A 6,887-nucleotide genomic window follows, 5' to 3' on the forward strand; every position below is an offset into this window, starting at 1 on the left:
GCTTCCGTGTGGTTCTACCAGCCGGATACTTAACCTACTGAAGACTGTCCGATAGGGTGTACATCTTCATTCATTCATAACACAGGTTCAGATGTGTTAAAAAAAAAAGCTGATGTAATGCTGCAGGAACAAATAGTGATTTTGTAACATTACTCAAAAGGATATGATATTTCTGAGGTTTGTAGAATAGGTTGTTTCCAAGGCTTTTAACCAAGTCTTAGGCATTTAACTTTGTATTCATGGTTGCCTTAAATACAAGGAATTGTTATTTTGCTGTCTAAAGAGAAATAAGTTGTTAAGACATGTTAGGTCATGAGAAGCTCTATTTTCAGACGGGGTTCTTGGGTTTTTCTTTGAACTTCAGAAAACTGACAAACCAGCAACCACAGTCTCAGTATTTAAACGTATACAAGAACAGTGCTTCAAAATGCAGGATTAATATAGGACACAAAACATCACTGCCAACGGCTCAAAACTATTACCAAAACTTTCATCCACACAAACCGGTCTCTTTTTTCTGAAACCATAGACCATAGCATAGCTGAAGCATGCAATGATTCTCCGCCTTTGACTTAAACAGGAGTCTGTCCAATATACCTCCCCATGGCTGAACACTCTTTCCTCCTCAGGTTGCCCTAGGTATTATCCCCAATCCCCCCACAGCAAATCCCTTTCAAAACAAAATCATTTCAGCTTCTTAAAGCACGGTCGAGGGCTTCTGCTCATTTACATAAGTAGTAATAAGTTCAGGGGATAGCATTTTAAAAACTGCCTTAACACAAATCAGCTCACAAAGAATGTCAACAGCATCAGCTTTAGCAGCTGAGCACCTGTGAAAATTGGAATCCAAATCACCGACAGACTCCACATTTGTTTGCTTATCCCCTTTACCCAATGGCTGAACTTCAGGGATATGCTTCAGGGACCAGCTCCTATGCATTTAACACAGCCGATTACACAGTATCATAATCCAAATCCTGCTCATCATAGATGAATACACCACCTGCGCGCTCCTGGGGAGGACACACTGAAGCATGAGACAGTGTCCACATCTGGACAATTTGCAATGGGTACATGTTTAAAGAGAGTAAATAAAGTATCAGTCTCATATTGAAACTAACCTGACACAACCCAAGCGAACAAATCCTTGTAGATAGCGTATCAAGACACTTAGCTCCTGAACGGCATATGAAAATCCAACATTGGGTCACAGACCAATGCTTCCATGAAAGATTTAAACAGCCCTAGCAACATAGCATGTAGCCAAACCAGCACACAGCTGCACCAAATCACCTAATCAGTGTTCACAATCAACCCCATGCACCTACTGGAACCTGAAGCACAAAAGGGAGACAAACCAAGAGTAACAAGTGACATACATCAGAAAGGGCAGTGGTGTGGTGTGATGTGCAAGACAAAGCATGAAGATAAACTGAGGAAACATAACCAAACCTGGACAGGTGTTCCTGGAGATGAGCACAATGAGAGTGATTGGACTGCAGCCAGGGCTACGGTAACCTAGAAACGCAGGTGTTCCCCATCATGCTAATCAGCCACCTGCAGAACATACAGGTTGGTACCGGATCACACCACAAGAGGGCACCAGGGGTCACAGCTAGCTTACTGGCTAACAAGCTAGGCCTACAACAGGTGGATAAGTGAAGCATTTTTCTTTTGTTGTTGTGTGTTGTTTTTTACTTCTGTACCTGAAGCTAATACTTACATCATGGACCTATTTCTATATTGCTTGCACATTGATGAATTGTTCTCATCTAATTCCCACTGAGACAGCAGAAAGACTTAAAGTATCAAGTATTTAAAAACAAAGTTAACTGCTTTATGCTAATGCTAATGTCACAGTGTTCCAAATGCACACGTGTCCGTTTGATTAACAACATTTTTCATTTAATATTCCTTTTTATTGCAATCATGAACTGACATGAGCTGTCATCTGCCTCAACACCTTCAAATTCACAATCTTGAATGTTCATGTAAATTACTTAGCATCGATGATTAATGCCAAAAGAAATTCCTTCTCCGACCGTCAAGGGTTTTTGCTCAAGCGCAACACAGCAGTTTCAATAGTTGTATAACTTTCAAAGTCAAGTCAGAAGCTCGTCTTTATCCAGTGTGAGTCAAGATGAAGGTGCAGATTTAGGTAGACAGAAACGGGTGCATCATGAGAAAGCATCTTGTCAGGTCACAGCGTACACAAGAAGCATCATGATGCATATTCCCAGGATTAGACACATTTGTTTAAAATTGAGTATGACCTCCTTTAATCCGTCATGCTGCCTCCTCAGCCTCCCCGGTGCATTCATTAAGGCCGAGAGGCGTAAACAGATCGATGGATTCAGAACAGGTAGAAGTGGAGTCTCAAACGGGGTCAAATGCAGCTGCTGCTTTCATGTAGAACCACATTAAATAGCCACAAATATCATCCATTATATTTCCATTCAAAAATATATTTGAAGAAAATTGGCCTTATTGTTTTCATCAAAAACTGGCTGAGGAAGTTTTGTCTCAAGCTTTTGTTGAGTTCAGATTTTTTTTTTCAAATTGTATTTTCTCTTTTCTTCTTATCTCTCCAGTGATGCTGGCGGCTGTTAGCTTTGCCTGTGTTGCTCTCAGATCAAAGGATAATTACAGGCATTCCCGGCAGTCTTGAAATAGTGTTTGTGTTCTGATGTGTCTTTTTGAAGGAGGAAACTCATAAATGCACATTTCCTGCATTCCAGATGAAAGAACTACTGATAATAACGTTCGTCCTGTTCAAAGCGACTGAAACAGAAGCTGAGAGACACTTCACTTTTCCCTTGTGACAATTGTCCGTATAACAACCCTAACTGAATTTATAACTCTTTGAAAGGATGTCTGGACATTTATAATGGTACAATTGAGATTATCATAGAAGGAAAAGTGTTACATTCAACAACATGCAAACGTATTTGTATTGTGGCGCTATATAAGTCAGCCTCTACAATTAATTCTTACATATGTTAAATATAACCATGATTTAAATCCTCAAAGGGTGTTACGTAAAACATTTTTAAATAACGGTTAGGTTTTTAAAATACTGGTAATGGCATTGTTTCTGACAGTATGCAGTGTAAAGACAAAGAAAAAACCTGAAGGGAGAAAGCTGCAGCAAAATCTCCCAGAAATAAGTCAAACAGTGACACTTATGATGTGTTTGTTCACCTTCAAAACTCTTTGGTGTGTTTGTTTATGGTTAAGTAGTTTCAGTAAATGCAAGGTGTGTGGCTTATCTACGACGACAACCCTGAACTTGATCAAATCATTCCAACCCACTGTTAAAGCTTGAATGTTCTCCCCATATGTGGTTCCCTCCTAAAGTGCAGTAAAACGTGCCTGTTGTGTAACCTCTTCTTGCCAAACGTGAGGTGGAAAGCTCCAGTAAGCAGCAACCCTACAGGTGAGCCAGACTGGCAGCACATATCAAAGTCAGCTTGAAAACTTGATGGGTAAAAAGACCCGCCCATGGTGCTATCTGCAATATTAAACACCTATAGAAAGTGCGTAGGTACGTGGCTCTTCAAAGTTAGATAGAAGCCGTAACAATGTGTGTGCAAGGTTACAATCTTCACAGGGCCTGGGTTGGGGACAGGCAGGCGGGGGGGGTTTACTGAAATCGGCTAGCCTAGCGCTTTCTCCACATCTGATGGATTAGACAAGCTGCAGCAGGGCTGTGAAGAAAAGCAACCCGTCTCACTCTGAGCAGGTGTGTGTGTGTGTGTGTGTGTGTGTGTGTGTGTGTGTGTGTGTGTGTGTGTGTGTGTGTGTGTGTGTGTGTGTGTGTGTGTGTGTGTGTGTGTGTGTGTGTGTGTGTGTGTGTGTGTGTGTGTGTGTGTGTGTGTGTGTGTGTGTGTGTGTGTGTGTGTGTGTGTGTGTGTGTGTGTGTGTGTGTGTGTGTGTGTGTGTGTGTGTGTGTGTGTGTGTGTGTGTGTGTCTGTCTGTCTTTTTGCCTGTCTGCCTTTATGATTGTGAGCATAAAAATTGCACTGCTTGCATAAATCGGCTCGCAGGCCCGTGTGATGATGGCACAATAAAGGTTTCAACAGTCAATACTCCAGTATAGGCCAATAATTTGCACGGGGGCCATGCATCGCTGGGAACTATCTGAATCAATAAGTGGGTAAATAAATTAAACCGGCGATGTCGAGGAAATACATCGGCGAATGGTTAAACTGTCAGGGAAATGAAGAGAGCAAGCGAGCTGCAGAATTAATTTCAGTGTATGCCTTACTATCCAGACAGGCTGTTAGGAGCGTGGTGGGAGAGAGAACACAAACTCAATCCAGAACCATATTCCTGATGTAAAAATATGCAAATGTGCATTTCTACCACCTGCAGCAAGCGCCTCCTCCCCACAGCATCGATCCAGCTCATTCTACAGCCCTGTCACCGCTGACAGCAAATCTAATTAAGAAACCATCTAATTGAGGATGAAGTGTTTTGCCGGCAGAAAAATACACTCAAGCACCCTCCTGAGACCGGGGGGGATCAATGTTGTCTACAATGGGTTTGCAAGCTAATGCTGAATTCAAGAGGAACAAATTTGATGTGGCGCCTTTTTGAGGCAGGAAAATCAAGATGAGTGGATAAGACGCAGAAGGAAGACATCTATAAGGGTTGTCAGGAGCAATATTCGCCGGGGGATTGTGTCTTTCCTTCAACAGATTCTCAGAAAGATGGCTGAAACGTATTTCCAGTTGGACGTCTGGTTGAAGAGACTGAAGAAGACAAGGGGACTCCGTCTCAGATCAGAGTGGAGCAGCAGTGATTTGAGCGATTACCGGCGCAGTGGGAAAAGAGTTAGCCATTCTGGGTGGACTGCCAGGAATGGAAAGCTGTCTTTCTTGTGTCAGGAGGAGGTCACCTGGCTGCGGAGACAAAACAGCCGAGGAGAAGTGAGCCCCCTGCAGCAGCGCCATAATAAAAATGTCTGTCTACTGGGTTACATAATACTAACATCCACTATGAACGTATTATGTCTCCTCAAGCTGTTTTGTATATCTATGAATAAACAACACTGGATCAATTTGCCGAACCTCTTCATAAACAAACGTGTCAAAGAAGTGCACGCGTGTGCTCTCTCCAAACCGCTTACTGTTTGTTTACTCCACAATCATTGTCATCTGCAGAGGCACATTATTGAAGCGAGGAAGGACGTCACAAACACTGACAACGGCAATTGAGTGTTTCACTCTCCAAACCAAAGAGTGTGTTTGTGGGTGTGTGGGTGTGTGTGTGAGATACACTTGACATGCATATTCATTTAGTTATTATCCTGTATCCGTTAGCAGCATCCACCTCCATCAATCCCTCCCAAGGATTGACAGAGAACTCAAAACAAAAGGGCCATTTCTTACCAAAGCACTGCTCTCGGCTGTCCTAGCTCCTAATGAAACCTTCTCTTAGCGGGTCTCTCTGTGATCCTCCAAGATAAGAAGACACTGATGGGCTCGGAGAGACACACAAGGAGGGAAACCATGTCTATTAAATCAGTAATTAAGTCGGAGCCGGGGAGTCAATCGGAGAGGTAAAAACCCAGAGAATCCATGGGGCAGAAAAAAGGCGGCTGGTGTCAACTGGTGTTATTAAGTCCTTGAAGCGTAATTGCACGAGGGAATCAGGGTATTGTTGGCGTCAGAGAGGGATTTCCAGGCCTGGAGCAGGAGGGAAGGGATGGGAAATGACTGCATGTACACACTTAAGCTAAGAGAGGAAGGAAGCCGGTCAGGGCCAGACTTGAAGCAAACAATACTTAAAGGGGAACTATCATGCAAAATGCACTTTTGTACGTCTTTTATACATGATATGTGTTCCCGGTGTGTCAGGGAACTCACCAAGTGTTAGAAAACATAACCCTCTCTCTTTTCCCCCATACCCAAATCTCTAAAAACTGGGCTGCAACGGAACTGATTATTATTTGAATGTTTCTGACGTCAGAAAAGGGGTGCTCCGGCGCTCCTCCTATATGAGACCTGCTCTATCGAAATCAGTCGCATTGACTCGAAGATACATTTTGAGTTGTATACGCTGTTGGAAAGAGGAGATTCATAGCCCTCTAATGATATCAGGATTGTTTTTGTACTCCAAATATTAAGCGAAATATGTCACATTATATAATGACTGTCACCGAGTAATCATTTTGAGAAAAAGGCCTTCAACGTTTTCTCTTCTCTGGAATCCATCGATCTGATTGGTTATTAGCAAATGATCAAAATACTACGGAGGGAAGATATTTTCGTTTGGATCACTGGTCTGGGGGAAGCTCGCGAGTGTGTGTGTGTGTGTGTGTGTGTGTGTGTGTGTGTGTGTGTGTGTGTGTGTGTGTGTGTGTGTGTGTGTGTGTGTGTGTGTGTGTGTGTGTGTGTGTGTGTGTGTGTGTGTGTGTGTGTGTGTGTGTGTGTAATTTTGCGTTTGTGTGTGTTGTGTTTGTTTCCCGGGGATAACACCAGCTATTGTTATGCCCGCTGTGACGGCAAGTTACTCCGTTCTCCGCTTGTAATTATGCCGAAGCTTCAAAGTTGTATTTATCATCTGAATTTGCAGAAAAAAAAGTTTAATATTCTGAAAGCCAAGACTTTGTTTATTTGAAATCAGATGAAAACAAACTGTAACGGACCCTGCCGTGTTATTTATGATTACTATACGCTTACATTCATAACGTCAGCCGGAGGGAGGGGGGGCGGCGCTGCGGAAGAGCAGATTGCGAATGAGAGCTGTCATCTCCCCTTTACAAGCTTCAAACATGTATTTATCATGTGAGTTTGGAAATAAAAGTTTCATATTCTGAAAGCCAAGACTTTGTTTGTTTAAAATCAAACAAAACGCCCAAACCCCGGAAAAATAGTTTTTTA

This window comes from Pseudochaenichthys georgianus, chromosome 20 (assembly GCF_902827115.2).
Source record: "Pseudochaenichthys georgianus chromosome 20, fPseGeo1.2, whole genome shotgun sequence".
Lineage (NCBI taxonomy): Eukaryota > Metazoa > Chordata > Actinopteri > Perciformes > Channichthyidae > Pseudochaenichthys > Pseudochaenichthys georgianus.